Source organism: Camellia sinensis, unplaced genomic scaffold (assembly GCF_055761805.1).
Source record: "Camellia sinensis isolate YWXY unplaced genomic scaffold, ASM5576180v1 Unanchor10, whole genome shotgun sequence".
Taxonomy (NCBI): Eukaryota; Viridiplantae; Streptophyta; class Magnoliopsida; order Ericales; family Theaceae; genus Camellia; species Camellia sinensis.
This window is the reverse complement of record NW_028128988.1, coordinates 8,990,132-9,011,651: the sequence shown is the minus strand read 5'-3', so window position 1 is coordinate 9,011,651 and position 21,520 is coordinate 8,990,132.

Below are 21,520 nucleotides of genomic sequence, written 5' to 3'. Positions count from 1 at the left end.
AAAACTTGAGGAATTTCTTTATCTTCGTTTAAGTCGAAATTTTGAAAATCAAGATCAGCACAACAAACCAAAAGGCACAGAAAAGTAGGCAAAGTTTACAACATTCTCATTCAAAAAGTCTGGATCTTTAGTTATAGTAGACTCAAAAGAAAAGCTAAAAGACGACCTGGACAGGACTTTGGTATCCAGGTTACCACTCCCAGATGTACCAGACTCAGAGGAACTCGAATCTAACTTCGACTCCACAAACTCAGTGGAATCAGATCTAGACTCACTATCCAATCCAGAACTGCCGATGACACCTTGCTCAAACTTCCAGACTAGCTGTGGAGCCTCAGACGCATCCACGATAAGATTGGAGAAATCTGCTGCTGGGTTATCTCCGATCATTGAGATTGTTAAACTATCCCCCTAGTTGGTGAACTCAGCTTTAGCAGTAGAACTTGCCAGTAGGTCAACCAGTGCTTTTTCTAATAGCTCTTCCCCTTCAATGTCCAGGCTTGCAGTCCCGCCTTGATCTGTGCTAGGGCTCAGGTCTGCTTGTTCATCCCCCTATTCTGGTAACTGATGTCCGAAGAAGATCTCGAACCCCGGATACCTTGTTTTTGTTTCCCAGTCATACCAAGGTTCTAGAAATCCATAGAAGGGGAAATCTTCTCCTTGGTGGACAAAATGTCCGTTTAAGGTTCCCCGTATTGGTTTGTGGAAACCCAATATTCTTTCTATTAGTTATTAAAACTTCTTTCCTTTCTTCAGGAGACCAAATACTTGCATTGTTCCTACATCATTTAAAAAAAAAATTAATCAAAATAAGAATTTCGTAGGATTACAAAAATTATACAAGAAAATAGTTTTAATCCATTTTATTTATAAAAAAAATGATGAAAAATTATTCAAATTTTGAAGAAATATAACGAATGATAGTTTTAATCATTATATACCAAATATATATATATATATATACACATAGGTTACTCAATGAAAAAATGGTCGAATATAAATAAAGTCGTGGACATTGAATTAAATCATATGAGCTCTAAATTGATAGTATAATCTAGAAAATCAACTAATAATAACATATAGATATTGACAAATATATAGTACTTCCGTATCATCCTTGTATTATATTCATTAATTTCATATATCATATAAAAGTTTTACTCGTCTCGATCCTTCAATAAAATAAGGACCAAGAAAACAAATTTGATAAGAAATTGATTCTAAACTTTATTATTGAAAAAACAAAAAATTCAAAAAGAGAATTTAGAAATGGAATTGAAGAAATACTATAATGAATGACAGACTTATAAAAAAAAAAAAAACCATAACAATGATCTAATGCAAACTATTTTTAATAACTAATAGAAAGAATATCAAGTTATTACCTTGGATAAATATAGTGATGAAAATTAATTTTGTGAGATTTTTGTGTTGCCTTCTCCCATGCTGCTTTCATTATTTCATTATTAATACTCTTCTCATTCAAAGCCAACTAATTTCATTATTAATACTCTTCTCATTCAGAGTCAATAATTTATTTATTTTTTAATCTTTATCACTTAGTAGATAATAACGAATAATAAAAATTATCAAGAGAATGTTAAGAATTTAATAGGAGATAAGAAGTTATAAATAAGGACATTTCATAAGATAAAAAAATTTAAAAATAGAAGAAGATAATATGTGATAGAAGGAAAAAATTTTTGAGTAAATCAAAATAAAGATTTAGATATATATGTTTTTGATAGATATATAGATTAACAAATCATATCATTTTCTAAATTTTATTATTTTAAATTTTTGTAAATCAACTATTTAATCTTTATCTTTATTTGTAGGCTACGAAATTAATTTTTATAAATTATTTATCGATTTTATATGTTTATTTATCTATAAATCATGAAATTAATTTTTATCTTTATCTATAGGTCATGAAATAAATTTTCATAAGTTATTTATGAATTTTTATGTGTTCATCTATAATGAAATTAACTAAAGTACAAAATGAAAGGGAAAAAAAAGGAGTAATTTCTTCTTCTTTTTTCAAATCAATTATTTAATCTTTATCCTTATTTGTAGGCAATAAAAATAATTTTTATAAGTCATTTATCAACTTTTATATGTTTATTTATAGGAAGAAATTTTAAATTATCTATAAGTTATTAAAATAATTTTTTAAAATTAATTGTTTAATTTTTACATGAAAGACAATTGAAGAATGTTGCTATGTAGGAAAGAAAGTTTATTATTATGAGAATGTAATTTCGTTTTTTTTTCTTTAAAATCAATTATTTAATCTTTATCTTTATTTGTAGGCCATGAAATTAATTTCTATAAGTTATTTATCAATTTTTATATGTTTATTTATGGGAAGAAATTTTAAATTATCTATAAGTTATGAAATTAATATTTTTAAATTAATTGTTTAATTTTTATCTTTATCTGTAGACTATAAAATTAATTTTCAGTTCTTATATGTTTATCTATATGGAGGAATTTTGAAATTCAAATCTTTATCCATAAGCGATGGAATTAATTTTAATTTTAATTAATCAAAAAAATAGAAAACAAAGAAAAATAAAAAACATGAAATGCAATTAAAGAAGGTTGCCATGTAGAAAATAGAGAGTTTTAAAATTATGAGAATTTAAAAATAAATATTTAGAGTATTTTCACAAGACAACTACATTTGAATATATAGATAGAAAGATAGATATATAGGTAGATAGATAAATAGATAGATATAAATACAGATATAGATATAGATATAGATAGATAGATATAATATATAGATATTGATATTATTTTATATAGTTTGATTCTTTTGGGAAAAAAAAAAAAAAAAAAAAAAAGCAACACCTTAAATAAGAAAGAAACATTCAATCCAATGCTTATATAATGTCATTGGTATTACCATTTCAATAGGTAGCAAAGTAGGTTTATTATTGATAAGTAAAATACTACGTGTCAATGGTGATATGGTATCACCATGACTCTAAATTTTTAAAAATAGTTTTTTTGAAATTTTTTTATTTTTTGTGTTGCTTGTCTTTGATGAATTTTGCAAATATTTTAAACATATATATTTTTTTACTTTTAAAATTCACTTAATCTAAACATAAATATAAAAAAAAAATACAATACGTTTTTCATAAATATTTTTTATTTTTGGGTGCATCTAAAAAAATGTCTAAAATATAAATAAAAACATAATCACTAAAAACAACAAAACACAAAAAACAAAAAAAAAATTAAACTATTTTTAAAAATTCAATTGAAAATTTTTTTGTTTTTAAAATTTGTGAAACTTAACCTTATCAAGTGACCCAATCTGTAAAAATTTAGAAAAATTACAAATCCGTGAAAAGGTTAAAAAAAAAATTACAAATCTGTGATAAAACTTATTAATTTTAATAATTAAAATTATAATTTTTTCTATAATTTTGTAATTTTTTCAAGATCTTTTTAGTATTTTGCATTTTTTTTTAAAAAAAAAATTTGGAATCACACTTAGTTTGGGTATTTGGTGAGGATTATAGAAGCATCTTATAATTTTTTTTAATATGAGAGTTTGTGTGAGATTGTTTGGTACACTTAGCAAAAATAGTTTAAATAAAGTGAAAAAATTGATTTTTCAAAAGTTGAGTGTAGAATACTTTTAATTTTTGTTTTCTAATTATCTACCTTAAACTTAAAATAATCTCCACCACACACGGTGCCGTACTATATTTGCTTAATCAAAAAGCAAAAGTTATTTTCTTTTTTGGACAGCTTTTCAAAAGACAAAATTATGACTCTGTTTGGTTTAATTTTTAAATTTTGAGTTATATTTTTAAAAATAAGTTGGCTTATTTTGGATAGTGGGTTATAATCCACTTCTCAGATTATAACTCACTTCATCTCTCACAAAAAAACTGTTTATAAGCAGTTTTTTACCAAAAAACTGATTATAATCATTTTTCTAAAATAGCCTATTGAAATGAGTTTTGAAAGTTAAAAATATATTTAGTTATGAGTTTGAAAACAATTTTAGGATGATTTGTAATTTTTTTTTTTTTGATTAATTAATGTGAAGAATGTGAGAGATGAGAGAAAAAAATTGATTGATTTATTTAATAATAATAAAAAAATAGAGAGGAGAGAAAAAAAAAAAAACAAGTTTGGGTTGTGTTTTGAAAATATTTTAACCAAACATGTTTTTTATTTTTTATTTTTTATGGATCTAAATCATGATTTGAAAACAAAAGCAAACACTACCATATTGTTTTTTAGACACCTTTCCACACGTCTATTTAGGGTAGTTAATAAAGAAAAAATATATTAAAATGGTACAAAATATCATATCTCATCTAATAATCATTTTTTTTTGGGTTACAATTATAAAATTAACTAAAAAAATCAATTATTTTTTCAAATATAACTTTTTAAACTAAACTAAAATGATTAAAAAATTAAAAACTAATTAATATAGTTAACTCTAAATTAGGAATTATTTGGGATGAACCATATATGTGTATTTTTTTGACTTATTAGATAAAAAAGTAGAGGAAAAAATGATAATTATTTAGGATAATTTTTAAATTTTTTACGAAAAAATATAGATTAAAATATTGTATAAAATAACCAAATTACCTTTTTCATCCCTATGCCCCTATGCATAATGGCAGTGACGATCGAAGCAGGCTAGTACGGATTGCTTTGAAGTTGCATGGTGGACAGCATATTTCAAAAGATATATATATATATATATATGTAAATATTTATTTATTTATTTATTTATTTTTGAACATGTTTCCTGTTTTTAACTTGCACTATTACTTCAATATAAATTTGACTTGTACTTTTTTTTAATATAAAAAAGGATTATTCGGTCTTTTTTTTCTCTATCTCGTGTTGTGCATGTTGTGCTGTTGAATTTTCTAAATAGTTTTGAATTTTTATCTTTTATAGGATATTTCAAATAAGGGCAAATTACATATACACCCCTCGAGGTTTGACTAAATTACAAATACCCCTGAGGTTTGAGAAATTACGAATTCCCCCCTGAATGCTATATTTGCATAATAAATTAGGGGGTAATTTGTTATGAAATATAAACCTCAGGGGGTAAATTGTTATGAAAATACAAACCTCAGGGGGCGGGATGTAATTTCCGAAATCTCAAGGGGTATCTGTAATTTAATCAAACCTCGAGGGGTGTATATGTAATTTGCCCTTCAAATAAGTACTAGGTTATAATAAAGTGCGTATTTACATCCTAAGAATGTGCGCGTATTTACATCCTAAGAATGTGCGCCAAAATAATTTTGCTTTCTAAAAAGCTGTCCCAAAGCAAGGTAACTTTTGCTTTTTTGATAAAGCAGTACTTATGTGTGTTGAATTTGAGTCCGGATTCTCGGTCGCTCTTCTTGGCGGCCATCCCAGCAGCTCTCCAAAACGACGTCGTTTTAGAGTTTTTTTTATTTTTATTTTTTTTTCTTCTTCCTCGTTCGAACAGAACCAGAGGGGAGGGGAGGGGAAGAAGAGAGAGAGGGGGAGGGGAGGGGAAGAAGAGAGAGAGGAAGGGAGAAGAAGAGGGAGCCGCCGGTGGGCCGGACTGGAGGGGGCCATAATCACCGGGGGAGGAGGAGGAGGAGGCGGAGGCGGGTCGGAGGCGGAGGCGGAGGCGGGTCGGAGGCGGAGGCGAGGCGACGATCAGACGGCTGGCGAGCTCGACGAGCTACGACGGCGAGTCTTTAGCGAATCCAAACCCCCTCCCCTTCCCTTCCTCTCTCTCTTCTTCCCCTCCCCTCCCCTCTAGTTCTGCGAAGAAGGAAAGAAAAAAAAAAAAAAAAAAAAAACGAAAAAACCTCCCAAAACGACGTCGTTTTGGGGGGCTGCTGGGAACGGCCGCCGAGAAGGGCGGCCGAGGATCCGGATTCGTTGAATTTGGGAATCTGCTGGGCTTAAAGGTACAGTATTGTACTTCCCTCATGGAGTATTTTCTTAATTTACTTCTTATAATTTGAATAATTTATATTATAAAATTTATTGAGGAAATTAATCATGTAAAAATTAAGTTGAATAAATATTTGTAACCCTATAACAAAAGTACATTTATTTTTATAAAAATTAATGGTTAATATAATTTTAATAAAATTTTAAAAACAATTAGGACTTAATCATTAGATTACGAATATCCGATTAACTTTATTTTTTCCATGAATAATATTCTTAACGAACTCTACAATATGAACGTGTGGAGAAGTGGTTTGGAAATACTCTTCTGATCCTGGGGGACGCTCGTGATCCGCTTCAAGTCACCTGAAAAGGAATAAACGCTCCGGTCGGGGATGCCAGAATTAGCACTCCGACGGACAAGTCCGTCTAGACGCTCAAGATTATTTGTTTTCTAAGTTAAATGCAATAGTTCTCACATATCTTTCTTAGTCTGCTTTTCCATTATTTATACTCGTTTCCTGGACCTCGGGGATAATGAATGAAAAGTGGGCCTCGGGGCCAGGCCCACTTTTCACTCATTATCCTTTTATCTACTCGGCTCCGTAGTTCAATACACATTCGGCATATTTATTTTACTCGGCATCCTGATTGTGCAGGACAGAGCCGAGTAACATCTGTTTGCTGGAGTACACTTGATTCTTCCAATAAACTGGCTCCCACAATTGCCCCCCAAACAACCCATTAGCATCAGTTAGTCGGCGTGTTTGGCCTCTAGTCTGGGAAGCTAAAAATTTGGTGGTTAATCCTCTTCCCGATGCGTGTCAGAATCCATACATGCTTTTTGGTTATTGTAACGCTTTCCCTCCTCATTGGTGCTTCTCGCATTTATTATGATTTGAACCTCAAGTCCCTTCGAATACATGCTTTTTCGAACATCCGAACCTCCTTGATTGCCAGTCGGTATCCCTCCTCTAACATGTTTTCTGCAACTCCTCTCCGTCTTCTCCTTGTCTCCTTTGCCTTTCGTAAGTTTTCTTCTCTTTTCTTTGCAATCCTATTTTCCGTGTTCATTTTTGATTTAGATCATCCTTGAGTACTCACTAGAATGGCTAGGCATTTGAAAGACCTCATTTCCGAGGGTCGAATTTTTGGGTTCCGAAGACATTTCTCTATCCCTGATGATGTCCATCTATCTCTAATAACGGACAATACCCTTGATATGGAGAGGATGGCCAAAATACAATCGTCTTTCCTCTCCTATCTATTACGGAGGGCGGAGTTCGCTTTCCCCTACATCCATTTCTTAGGGCCGTCCTCCGCCATTGGGGTCTGATTCCCTCGCAACCCAATGTGAATTTTTTTCGAATCGTAATGGGAATCGTGGAGTTGAACCGGGGCCTTAGGATCAACCTTGGCATTCCGACGATTCGGCACTGCTACGTTTTAGCCAAATCCTCCGGTCTGCTCGGGCGCTATTTTCTCAAGGCCAGGGACACCGACAATTACTTGGTAACGATGCTTGCCAGCTCTGGCAAACGAGTTGACGATGTAATGGTCAATGTCCAAGGAAACTGGGAATTCGGCGAAGGCGAAGGCGAACATCACCTAGACCCTATTCCCAGACGGAGGGGTGAACCAGGTTGCCGTGTAACTCCTTGTTCGTCGATCTTTATTTTATTCGGCTTTTTCTCCCAGTCTAACCCTTTGTTTTTGCAGGCAATCAGTTGAAGAGAATTCTAACCTCGGCTGACGACGCAGTCGTTGCAGAAATTAAGACTGCACTAAAGTATTGTGGTCGTCCAAACATACAAAAGCAAGGGAGAGCCGCCCATATTCTCTTGCGGTACGAGCCTACCTATACTATGTTTTCGGCCGCGGACGACATTCCGATCCCAACCGGCGAACAACACCTTACAGCTCTTATCTTTCCCAGCTTCAAGTCCCTTAGGCTAATTGGTCTCGAAACTTCTGATTCGGAGCAAAACTCAAAGTTGGTGGTTGAGGTAGTTGCCGAATCAACGAGGGAGTTCGCTGCCAAGGCCGAAGAGGTCGATGAAGCTCTGAAATCAGCGTTTGAGGCTGCCGGTCTTGACCAGCCTGACTCTCCGTCTACTTCGGGTCGGGTGGAGTTCTCCTTCAAAGATATTTTTACAAACTTAGGAGATCTACCCGGCGATTTTTCTGAAGGCATGGCTGGGGAAAATCTCACGCAGATGGCGAGAAAGAGAAATGCCGAGCGAATGGCCGCCCGAAAAAAAGCTGAGGTCGCTCGTTCTGAGCCAGCCCCGGTTGAATCTTTACAACCCATTACTAGAGAAAAAACGGATCAAGTTGTTGTGGCCGAGGCAGAGAAGGAGGCTGATCAGCAGATTTTGGAAGAACGACTGGTTCCAAAAGAGCGTGGCGAAAAACATGATGCCGAGGGAGAGGCTGAATCAGAGGATATCCCTGCTGATAAACGGCCTCGCTTAGAGGAGTCCGACGTTGTTACTTTCGTTGTTCAACCAAAGATCAAAAACGTGCCAATCTCCTCTGATGCATCCGCCATGAAGGATCCGGCCGTAGCGTTGAGCTTGGCCGCCTTAATTTCACTACCGGGTGATGAGGCCATATTTCAAAAAGAGCCAGATTTGGTAACTATAGCATTTGCTGCCCAGTCGGCCCTTCTGGTATGTATACGATATTTTCTTTTTCACTCGTTTGGTTTGAATTGCATACGAAATTGCTTGGAATGTTCACTCCGACTTGTTTTGTAGACGGTTAGAAGGATAGCCGAACTAGGCCGCCGGCAGCATGATGCCATTGAAAGAACTGGCCGCTTAAGTCTGAAGCTGAAGGTGAAAGGAGCAAGGCCGAGTTCGAGGTGATGAGAGCCGCAATGGAAAGTGCTCGAGCCGACGCCGAAATGGAAAGGGTTCGGACTGCTGACCAGCTCAGATGCGAAGTCGAGGATAGGGCGAGCGTGAGTGAGGAATCGCTCAAGTTAGCCAAGGAGGCGCTTGGCAGGGTAGAGGCCGAGTTAGAAGAGTAGAAGACGGCCAAGGAAAAAGCCAAATCTGAAGCTTCTACGGCACTAGAGGCTGGAAAGAGCGCCGCCTTGAAGGAATACGTAGATGAAGTCCCCAAATTCGAGACTCGGGGATTCAAACATGGGTGGCTCAAAGCCCTTGCTGCCGCTGGGGTTACATTGGCCTTGCCAATTCCATACGAGCAAGTGGACGTTGAGCCACTTGAGTCTGATCCCGAGGATTGATCTAGGAGACGCTCTAGTTTTATTAATTATGTTCGATTTCAATGTACACTTTTGTTTAGTGGACTTTTGATGGTTCAAGGTAATTTTCATGCATAAATTAGTTACTATCTGTGCTCATTTTAGTAATGAAAATTTCCTTCTTGTTTCACTATTTACTTGTACGCAGCTTTTTGATATTAATGAAGAGTTTTGCCCTTCACTATGAATAAAAATGATTACTGTCTATTGTGCCTTCTAGCTACCGGTTGGATATCAGTAATCTTGGCAATTATATTAGTAAACCGACTCTTGGTGCCGAATAGTACTAGTTCATGGGTATTGTATTTGTAAATCGATTCATGGGACAGCTGGGGCACTCAAGCCATCTAGATTGAAGAATCTAGATTGATGAATCTGCCCTTGCCCCAGCTGGTTCATGAACGCATAACACCGAATAACACGTTATGAACATTGTACTGAAGAATCGATTCGTGGAACGGCTAGGGCACTCAAGCCATTTAGATTGAAGAATCTAGATTGATGAATCTGCCCTTGCCCAGCTGGTTCATGAACGCATAACGCCGAATAACACGTTATGAACATTGTACTGAAGAATCGATTCGTGGAACGACTGGGGCACTCAAGCCGTCTAGATTGAAAAATCTAGATTGATGAATCTGCCTTTGCCCCAACTGGTTCATGAACGCATAATGCCGAATAACATGTTATGAACATGGTACTGAAGAATCGATTCGTGGAACGGCTGGGGCACTCAAGCCGTCTAGATTGATGAATCTGCCCTTGCCCCAACTGGTTCATGAACGCATAACACTGAATATAAGTGGTTGATGGGGCGAGTGAGGCATGACTCACTCGGCACCGGGACGCTTCAATACTAATGGGATCGCCTCAGAGGGGCTGCCCTTGTAGGGAATAAATGGGCATGTACTTGTACTTCGTTAACGAGGGTCCTATTTATGTGCTCAGTCCGCAACTCAATCTAGTTCTTTGAGGAAGATTAACCGGTGCGGATGTCAAATAAGCTTTTCTTCAACAGCAGAGGTGAGGCGAGGACGCTGGTGGAGTTGGGAGGAGCCATGAGTTGAAGCGGGAAACCTTCACGCATGGGCAGTGGGACTATGAGGGATCGGGAGAGACACCAATCTCCTCGTCGTCGAAGTAGGTCACCCAGGAGAGACAAGCAACCCCGTCCTGGAAGGGAATCCGACACGACTCCTCGCCCGTTGAGTTTTGCGGTCTTCGTGGGTAATAGACCAATGACAGAGGGGGATTCGATCATTCGAGATCCAAATGTGGCGGTCGAGTTTGCTCGACAGATTTTTCCACCCGAAGTTCAGCAGTCGATGGTAGGTCGGCCGGACTTCAAAGTGTTTCGTGAAGGCGTTCACGGGGCGGTGAGGGGACTGTACACGGCTTATGAGATCGGTATAAGTCTTCGCGCCGCTCGCCGTGACATAGAACAGAGAGATGAACGCATTCGGAAGTTAGAAGTTCGCGCTGAGAAGAGCGAGCGTGAGCTAAGGAAAATTAAGTCTTCCAGGCCCCATTAAATCGGCCACCCCAACCCGATTATCAAAGAGAGGGTTACTCAAAGGCTGATTGGTGATGCGATCGCCGATCGAAATATGGCTAGCATGTTCGCGATTAAGACTGTGAGGGCCGCGGCCTATGAAAAAGGATTCTGTGGCGGCCAGCTGGTCGGAATTGAAAAGACCAAAGAGAAACTCACCGAAGAAGTTTGCCGATGTGAAAATCGTGGCTTTAAGCACGGTTGGATCAAGGCATCTCAAGCCGCAGAAGCTCTCCGAGAGTCGGGAATTGATTCGGCGTTGCCACTCTACCGACATAATCATTTTTCGTTTGCCGCCTTTGAAGTCGAGAAGAGTGAGGATGAGGGTGACGCCATGTGAAAATTTTATGTGATCATGTAATTATTGTCTGATTTAATAAAACGTCGTTTAAAGTTTCATTGTGATTTGTGTTCGGCACACATGAGTTTGCATGTGTTTCATTGTATAAACGTTGACCGGCCCGACTTAACTAGGCGTCTAATTCCGAACGGTTATCTACCGGCTCGTCATGAGTATTCTTCGTTAAATGTCATATGTCACGCTCGGTCAGTGCGCCGATGAGGCTCCGAATTCGGAGGCTTTAATCGGTTCAAAGGTGTCATATACCAGACGGGCTCCGAATCCGGAGACAACCCATCTATAAATGCCGTTTAGACAATTAGGATATTTTAACTCCAAAAAGCCAAAAATTGGTATATGGAGCGTTTGCGGTCAATATCGATTGGCGTCCGTCTTTTGGAGTTCAATGTTAATGAAATCACCTCGGGGTTACTGCAGAGATTTGAAATAAATCGCCTCGGACTCTTCGCATCAAAAACTTCATTTACTGTGTTCAGACTCGCTTTAAAATGATTTTGTCGTGTGGGGTTAGATAAGTGTGAAGGGCGAATAGAATTTTCTTGAACAGCAGAGGAGAAGCTTGAGCTTCGTTTGAGCGTGATACTGCAATGAATCGCAGCAGCGAACCTACCTGTGCGAGAAGTAGGGCGTTCAAAGAATAGGAAAAACATCAGACTCCAAGTCGTCGAAGCAGATCACCCCGAAGGGAGAGACAGCAACGGGGAAGTTCTCCGCAACCGCGATCGAGGGATGAGGCCAACGTAGCGCCGCGACTGTTGAGTTTTACTATTTTTGTAGGGAATTCTTTTCTTGTCTTGGATCTTGGCCTTGACATTGTCTATGGTGTCGGAGCTCTTCACCTCGAGGGTGATTTTCTCGCTGGTACGAATATCGTGGATTTAAGCATGGTCTGACCAAAGCATTTCGAGTTGCGAACGATCTCTGAGCAGCGGGCAGTGATCTGGCGCTGTCGCTGTACTGTCGCGATCACTTCCCCTTTTGCGCCTTCAAAGTTAAAAAGGGTGGAGACGAAGGCGATACCGTATGCAAATAGATGAAATAAAATGTTTTATTTCCCCTGTAATGCTCGAACGCGGATTGCATTTATGTAATTCCCGTTTAATCAAATAAAATGTTGTCTTTTAAATGTTTGTATCTCATTCTGAATTTTTATATGTTTAAGCATCTTATTCTGAATGTTGGCGCGTTTTGTTTATGCGGTTGAGCCGCCCTTCGTGGATATCACGTCATGCGCCGATGGGGCTACGTATCCGGAGGGATTATCGGCCAATGACGTCATGCGCCGATGGGGCTCAGAATCCGGAGGCATTTTGGCCGATCGTGATATCCACGAAGGACGCTCCAAATCCGGAGGCTTTAATCGGCCAATCGTGATATCCACGAAGGGTGCTCCGAATCTGGAGACTTTATCGGCCAATCGTGATATCCACGAAGGGCGCTCCGAATCCAGAGACTTTAATCGGCCAATCGTGATATCCACGAAGGGCGCTCCGAATCCGGAGATTTTATCGGCCCAAAGACATCCTGCACCGATGGGGCTCTGAATCCAGAGGCTTTTTTGGCCAATCATGATATCGACGAAGGGCGCTCCGAATCCAGGGACTTTTTCGGCCCAGAGACGTCCTGCGCCGATGGGGCTCCGAATCCAGAGGCTTTTGGCCAATCGTGATATCCACGAAGGGCGCTCCGAATCCGGAGGCTTTAATCGGCCAATCGTGATATCCACGAAGAGCGTTCCGAATCTAGAGGCTCTAATCGGTCAATCGTGATATCCACGAAGGGCATTCTGAATCCGGAGGCTTTAATCGGCCAATCGTGATATCTACGAAGGGCGTTCCAAATCCAAAGACTTTATCAGCCCAAAGACGTCCTGCTCCGATGGGGCTCCGAATCCGGAGGCATTTTGGCCGATCGTGATATCCACGAAGGACACTCCAAATCCGGAGGCTTTAATCGGCCAATCGTGATATCCACGAAGGGCGCTTCGAATCTGGAGACTTTATCGGCCAATCGTGATATCCACGAAGGGCGCTCTGAATCCGGAGGCTTTAATCGGTCAATCGTGATATCCACGAAGGGCGCTCCGAATCCGGAGATTTTATCGGCCCAAAGACGTCCTGCGCCGATGGGGCTCCGAATCCGGAGGCTTTTTGGCCAATCGTGATATCGACGAAGGGCGCTCCGAATCCAGGGACTTTTTCGGCCCAAAGACGTCCTGTGCCAATGGGCTCCGAATCCAGAGGCTTTTGGCCAATCGTGATATCCACGAAGGGCGCTCTGAATCCGGAGGTTTTAATCGGCCAATCGTGATATCCACGAAGGGCGTTCCGAATCGGGAGGCTCTAATTGGCCAATCGTGATATCCACGAAGGGCACTCTGAATCCGGAGGCTTTAATCGGCCAATCGTGATATCCACGAAGGGCGCTCCGAATCCAGAGACTTTATCGGCCCAAAGACGTCCTGCGCCGATGGGCTCTGAATCCGGAGGCTTTTTGGCCAATCGTGATGTCCACGAAGGTTGCTTCAAATCCGGAGGCTTTAACTGGCCAATCAAGATATCCACGAAGGCGCTCCGAATCCAGAGGCTTTAATCGGCCAATCGTGATATCCACGAAGGGCGCTCCGAATCCGGAGACTTTATCAACCCAAAGACGTCCTACGCCGATGGGGCTCCGAATCCGGAGGCATTTTGGCCAATCGTGATATCCACGAATGGCATTCTGAATCTGGAGACTTTTTCAGCCCAAAAACGTCCTGCGCCGATGGGGCTCCGAATCCGGAGGCTTTTTGGCCAATCGTGATATGCACGAAGAGCACTTCGAATGCAGAGGCTTTAATCGGCCAATAGGCTTTAATAGGCCAATCATGATATCCACGAAGGGTGCTCCGAATCCGGAGGCTTTAATCCGGCAATCATGATATCCACGAAGGGCGCTCTGAATCCGGAGGCTTTAATCGGCCAATCGTGATATCCACGAAGGGCGCTCCAAATCCGGAGGCTTTAATCGGCCAATCGTGATATCCACGAAAGGCGCTCCAAATCTGCAAACTTTATCGGTCCAAAGACGTCCTGCGCCAATGGGGCTCCGAATCCAGAAACTTTTTGGCCAATCGTGATATCCACGAAGGGCGCTCCGAATCCGGAGGCTTTAATCGGCCAATCGTGATATCCCCGAAGGGCGCTCTGAATCCGGAAACTTTAACGGCCAATCATGATATCCACGAAGGGTGCTTCGAATCCGGAGACTTTATCGACCCAAAGACGTCCTGCGCCGATGGGGCTCCGAATCCGGAGGCTTTTTGGCCAATCGTGATATCCACGAAGGCGCTCCGAATCCGGAGGCTTTAATCGGCCAATCGTGATATCCACGAAGGGCACTCCGAATCCAGAGGCTTTAATCGGCCAATCGTGATATCCACGATGGGTGTTCCGAATCCGGAGACTTTATTGGCCCAAAGACGTCCTACGCTGATGTGGCTCCGAATCTAGACGCTTTTTGGCCAATCGTGATATCCACGAACGGTGCTCCGAATCCGGAGAATTTTTCGGCCTAAAGACGTCCTGCGCCGATGGGGCTTCGAATTCGGAGGCGTTTTGGCCAATCGTAATATCCACGAAGGGCGCTCTGAATCCGAAGGCTTTAATCGGCCAATCGTGATATCCACGAAGGGCGCTCCGAATCCGGATCACGAAGGGCGCTCCAAATCCGGAGGCTTTAATCAGCCAATCGTGATATCCACGAAGGGCGCTCTGAATCTGGACGCTTTAATCAACCAATCGTGATATCCACGAAGGGCTCCGAATCCGAAGGCTTTAATCAACCAATCGTGATATCTACAAAGGGTGCTCCGAATCCGGAGACTTTATCGGCCAATCGTGATATCCACGAAGGGCGTTCCGAATCGGAGACTTTATCGGCCCAAAGACGTCCTGCGCTGATGGGGCTCCGAATCCGGAGGCTTTTTGGCTAATCATGATATCTACGAAGGGTGCTCCGAATCCGAAGGCTTTAATCGGCCCAAGGACGTCCTGTGCCGATGGGGCTCTGAATTCAGAGGCTTTTTGGCCAATCGTGATATCCACGAAGGGCTCTCCGAATTTGGAGGCTTTAATTGGCCAATCGTGGTATCCACGAAGGGCTCTCTGAATCCGGAGGCTTTAATCGGCCAATCGTGATATCCACAAAGGGCGCTCCGAATCCGGAGGCTTTAATCAGCCAAAAGACGTCCTGCGCCGAAAGGGATTTTTGTGTCGAAGCACTTTTCAATGATTTCGCAGTGGGTGGCATTACAACTTTTTTTTTTTTTTAAAACAAGAATCCTTTCATTATAAAAGTGAAGGGTGTACATGGCGAATCATTTAGAACTAGGGTCATCCCCTACAAGTCGGGTTTAATGAGAGAATTTTCGCAAATGCGTCTAGTTTCAGGGCCGTGGCAGACTTTTTCCTGACATTTTTGAGGCGATATGGAATTTATCCGATAATGGCCGTCTCAGTTAGGATCTAATTTTCCATCAGCCGGTTACTTGCCATCCGGAGGTACTTTCGAGATCAACTGTGCCGGTGTGTAGCGGCGCAACTGGACGCGTTGATTATACGACATAGCAAGCTGCCACTGGTATTGTTTAGCGCTTCCATGGCTTTTCACTAGGTGTCTCTCCGGAAAAGAGATAACTTGCTTGTGCGGATTGCTGGGAACCACGGATTTGCTCAATGCTGTGTTCGGTTGGGAAGCGTAGCAGCTGATGATAGGTGCTTGGCACGGCCTAAATAGTATGTAACCAAGTTTGCCCCATGATAAGATTATATGGCGATGGGAGCTTGACGACCTAGAATTCCACATCCATTGTTTGGAAGCCCGCTCGAACGGGTAGCGTGATGTTCCCCAACAGGTACTCTGGATTTGCGACGAAGCCAAATAACGGATAAGGAGCCAGAGACAGGCCTGACTCGTTGAAGCCGAGTTTGATGAAGGTCTGGTAATACATGACTTCCGAAGCGCTCCCCTGGTCTATGAGGACGCACTCAACGGTAACCCGATTTACGTGTAATTGAATGACCAATGGATCAATATGCAGAAGTGTTATGCCGATAAGGTCAGAATCGTCGAAGGTAATACTCGGAGCTTCTTGGGGCCGTTTCGTTCGTTTGCGCGGCTTCTGGGGAGCTAACTGAACTGTGTATTCGGTAAGAGGCGCTGGAAGACTGTATATCATGTGAATGATGTCGAGTGGAGGTAAATCCTGCCAAAGGGCAACTGTTTTAATTGCGCTCTTTCGGACGTGTTGCTGGAGCCGACCATCTTGCACCAATTCCTCCAGGTGGTCTTTCAAAGCATAGCAACTATTCGTATCATGACCGTGATCTTTGTGATATTCACAACGCCTGTCCCACCTTCTTGTGTCAGGAGGTCCCACCGTTTTGGATGGCCATTTGAAAAATGGAAGATGTTGGATTTTGGACATAACCGAGCTGATTTGCTCTGACAGCTCCATATATTTCTTGTCGGCGTGCTTTGTGCGCCTGCTATCAACTTGCAGTTGCTCATTTGCTCAGTGTGAGCATTGATCGCTTGATCGGCGAGAATCCCGACGCTTGTCTCGTTTAGCCCGCTGTTGTGGTTCAGGGCTCTGAGGTGGTATGGATCTTATTGGTTAAGCACTCTCAGGATGGGCCGTTTTGTTGGTCGTGTGTCCGGCTTTAACCCGTAAGGCGTCATCTTCCACTTTGTAGTACTCCTCTACTTTCTTCATCAACCCCCAAACTGTTTTGGGGGGGTCTTCTTGTCAAGGAACTGTGGAGGGCACTATCTGGATGTAATCCCATTTTGAAGGTAGTGATAGCCATGGAGTCGTTGCAAGCGTCGTCAACAAGGTTAAAGCATTCCCAATATCGTGCCGAATATGCTCTTAGAGTTTCTCCTAGCAGGATTTGCATTGCCTAGAGGGAGTCGGCTTGTTTTGGCTGGACCTCGTTGGTGATGAATCTGGCCCTGAAGGATTTCTGTAGTTGGTGGAAGGTTTTGATCGAAGCCGGCTCCAGTTTGTAATACCACCTGACAGCCAATGGTCCCAAACTGTTGGGAAATATTCGGCACATGAGGGCCTCGTCGTCTACATGCAATGTCATGGCTTGCTTGTAGTGGTGGATATGGTCGGTGGGGTCTGATTTGCCGTCGTACAATGTGAATGATGGTGCTTTGAATTTCTTGGGTAGCACTGCCTTTGCAATCCATCGTACGAAGGGGTCCTGTTGATCATCGTCCGAGCCGTTTCTTCTTCGTTTGTGCCTTATATGGGGACTTTTTTCGGAAGAACTGGTAGTTTCAGGTCGCCCCTTCTTCCTAGGTTCCGGGGATAACGAGTCGGAGTCGCTATCAGTGTTGTCTGGTCGAGCTCGAGGTCGTCGACCGCCTACCTTCGGAGATCGTTCCGGATTTAGGCGTACAGCTTGTTTGGACTTCGACACTTCCAAGGCCAAATCTTCACGAAGACGTTCGTTCTCTGCGATCATGTTCTCCAACCTTTGTTCATTTTGCTTAGCTTGTTCCATGATCGCTTGCATCGCTTCATGCTCTGGAGTCGAGGGTGAGGTGAAGTTCAGAGCGTGTTTGGCAGGGATAATCTCCGGTCCATGCATGTTTGTTGGAGTGAGGTCGTCTCTTTGCGTGGTTTCATCGGTGACTATCGGAGGGTCTTCTGTTACGCCCACCATGGATGTGTTTGAGTATTCCCACAGACGGCGCCAATTGTGAAGAAGTGGTTTGGAAACACTCTTCTGATTCTGGGGGACGCTCGTGATCTGCTTCAAGTCACCTGAAAAGGAATAAACGCTCCGGTCGAGAATGCCGGAATTAGCACTCCAACGGACAAGCCAGTCTAGACGCTCAAGATTATTTGTTTTCTAAGTTAAATGCAATAGTTCTCACATATCTTTCTTAGTCTGCTTTTCCTTTATTTATACTCGTTTCTTGGGCCTCGGGGCCAGGCCCACTTTTCATTCATTATCCTTTTATCTACTCGGCTCAGTAGTTCAATATACATTCGGTATATTTATTTTACTCGACATCCTGATTGTGCAGGACAGAGCCAAGTAACATCTGTCTGCTGGAGTACACTTGATTCTTCCAATAAACCGGCTCCCACAGAACGGTTTACATTATCGAAAAATACTCGGGATGACCTTCTCCAAAGAGGCACAACAGGTTGTTGTGCCAGCCCCCCAAGTCCGTGGGGGTTTGAGAGAGGGAGCGGGTTAAAATAACTCGCTAAAAGATAAAATAGTTTAAAATGGTCAATAAGACAAAATATTACATCTAACCCATAATCATTTTATTTTTTCTCTCACTACCATCAAATCAATTGAAAAAAAAAAGTCAACACACTTCCTAAACACAACTATTTTAGCTAGTCTAAAATAGCCAAAAAATTAAATAACTAACTAAAATAACTAACTTCCCCAGCCATAAAAAAATTATTTATATACCATCATTTTTGAGCTTGTGAGAATTTTCAACATCGTTCAGCAGCTAGGAAAAGTTATTGGCTTGTCTTGGGCACCATCACGTAGTGTCCTAATAGTGTTGTGATTAGTGGAGAAAATATGGTTAAGATTGCAAATGAACAAAGTCGTTCATGAACAAACTTGAGTTCGACTTGGTAAGGTGTCATTCGAACTCAATTCGTTAATTTTTTATTGTATTCGAGACAAAATAACCCACTAAAATGGGAGTATTTGGGAAGAGTGTTGGTCTAAAATAGCCCACTAAAAGATAAAATAGGCTAAAATAACCAATATGATAAAATATCACATCCAATCCATAACCGTTTCACCTTTTCTTTTACAAACATCAAATTAACTATTAAAAAAAAAAAAAAAACCTAACCAACTTCTCAAATATAACTATTTTAGTCAGCCTAAAATAGCTACAAAGTCAAATAACCAATTTTTCAAACAAGACCATACTGAAGCTCGATTCGTTAGTTGTTCGTTGAATAACTCTTTAGTTCAGCTTATTAACTGTTACTTGAATATTTATTTAAATAATATAATAAATATATTATTTTATATTAAACAATATAAAAATACATATAGAAAATATGATAAATATAGTATTTATATATTTAAATAATGTAAATAATAGTTAACTATAAATAATATATTTATATAGTAGTTGTATATGTTATTATTTTGATAAGATATTGACTTTTTATTTTTAGTATGTTTTATATTATATAATCAAAATTTTAATTGCAACTTTAATCTCATATGCAAATATGAATTTATAATTTAGCTAGTTAAGACTCGTGAATAGGCTTGAGCTCGAGTCAAACCTGAACCAATTCGGTTCAAGCTCGGTGAGTTAAATTTTTATTGAGTTCGAGCTTAAGTTCAAACTCGTTAAAATCTTTATAAACACGTCCAAACATATTAAAACTCGGCTCAGCTCAGCTCGTTTGTAACCCTAGCTGGAGCTTACAAATTTGTATTGGGTGATTGGAGAATATAAGAAAATATGATAAATTGTGATTGATGAGGAACATAGTCACGCGGCGCTCCTAAACTAACCAATAATTTTTCGTCAGCTAGTGATGGGTCAGGATGATATGGCACAATATACATTCTTGTTATGTATTTTTATATGGGTGCAAATTCTCCCAAGTGTGGATTGAACAGTGTTATTGGGCCTGTAAAATACATAACAGGTTTTATTTTGATAATTCGAACTGTTGAATATGTAGAGTTCATCGATTATTTCATCTCTGCAAAAAGTTATGTTGATCGGATATCAATAAGTACTTGATCAGAACACATTTTTGTCAACAATTTAAAAAAAAAATCACATTTACTATTGACAGAAATGTGAACTGATGAAGTGGCTATCGATATCTGATTAATGTGATTTTTTATAGGAATGAAATATACGATGAATTCTACACTTTAACAATTCGGATCATTGACTTGAACTCCGTAGGAAGTTCAGAAAACCCCAGCAACACAATTCAATTCGATTAGAAACAGAGACAAGCTAGGCCATTACAAAAATACATATATAAATTGTGGTCTGTCTATGTGATCTTGTGTTTTTAATTCAAATACTTATCATTATTATTTAAAATTGTAAAAACATTCTATAACACTTTTCTATATAAATATTATAAATAAAATTTTATTTGTAAATTAAATATTTATTTTCAATAATATCGAACAACCTCATCCTTTTATGGTTGCAATCAGATTAGCTAGAAATTTAGGTAACACAATTACAATTACGATACTTATTATTCTTTTTTTAAAAAAAGTTTTTCAGAATCCATAAATTATAATTATAATTATAATTTTTTTATTTTAATATTTAATTAGGAAATATTTTTAATTTCTTGATTATTTAGATTTTCTATTTCATTTATTTTCTTACAAGATTTAGGATTGCTTGCTGTACGAGCATTATTATTTCTTAACTTTTAGTTGTCTTAGGAATTATCTTTAGTATAAATAAGGATGTAAGTTTTAGGACAATACAATTTACATTTGATTGATAAAAATTGAGAATTTTTTCAATATTATTTATTTTTGGAGAGAATTTCTAGTTCAAATTTGTTAATAGTTCAATTTTATTATTTATTTTTCTTTTTGATGCGCTTACCTATATCACCAAGCCCACTTGTTCAAACAATTGGGCCTACTGTGTTCACTTGTCACATATTTGTCTTATCTTTTGTGATGCTTTCCCTTTTTTGCCATTTACAAAATTCTTGATCATGCACTTAAAAAAAATGTGTCTATAAATACATAAGCTGATCACAAAATTAAATACAAAATGCATAAATATGATTTTTTTAAAGTGAATCCCATAATAAATTTTGAAAAATCTTGCCCATTTATGTGTATTTGTGATAAGTTTCTTTAGTAGATTTTTTGTTTATTTGTAGCAAAGCAATATAGGAAGGACTCATTTTCATACTAGTATAATTTCAAAAAATTCTAAAATGCATAACCTTAAAAAAGGTATACTATATGCATCAATAATTATATCATTTTATTATTTAGTTATGACCAATTTGTTTATTTAGTTATGATATTATTTTAGTTATGTCTCGTGACTTCTTTAACTATGTTTCACGTTGTGTTTAGTTATAATATATATTTTTTTTAGTTATGATTTAGAAAGTATAAAATTATATAATTTTATTTTTTAGTTATAAAATGCATATAGTATACACCATGTGAAGAGGGTGTATCATAGTGTTTTCCTTATATTTCACATTCATCCAAACTTCATTTTGTGGACCCTGCTTTGGGCCCACAACAATGATCTAAATAGCTTATTTCATAAATTTCGCAGTGAAGACTGTTGGATAAAAAATCAACTTCATCAGATATCAATGAAAAAT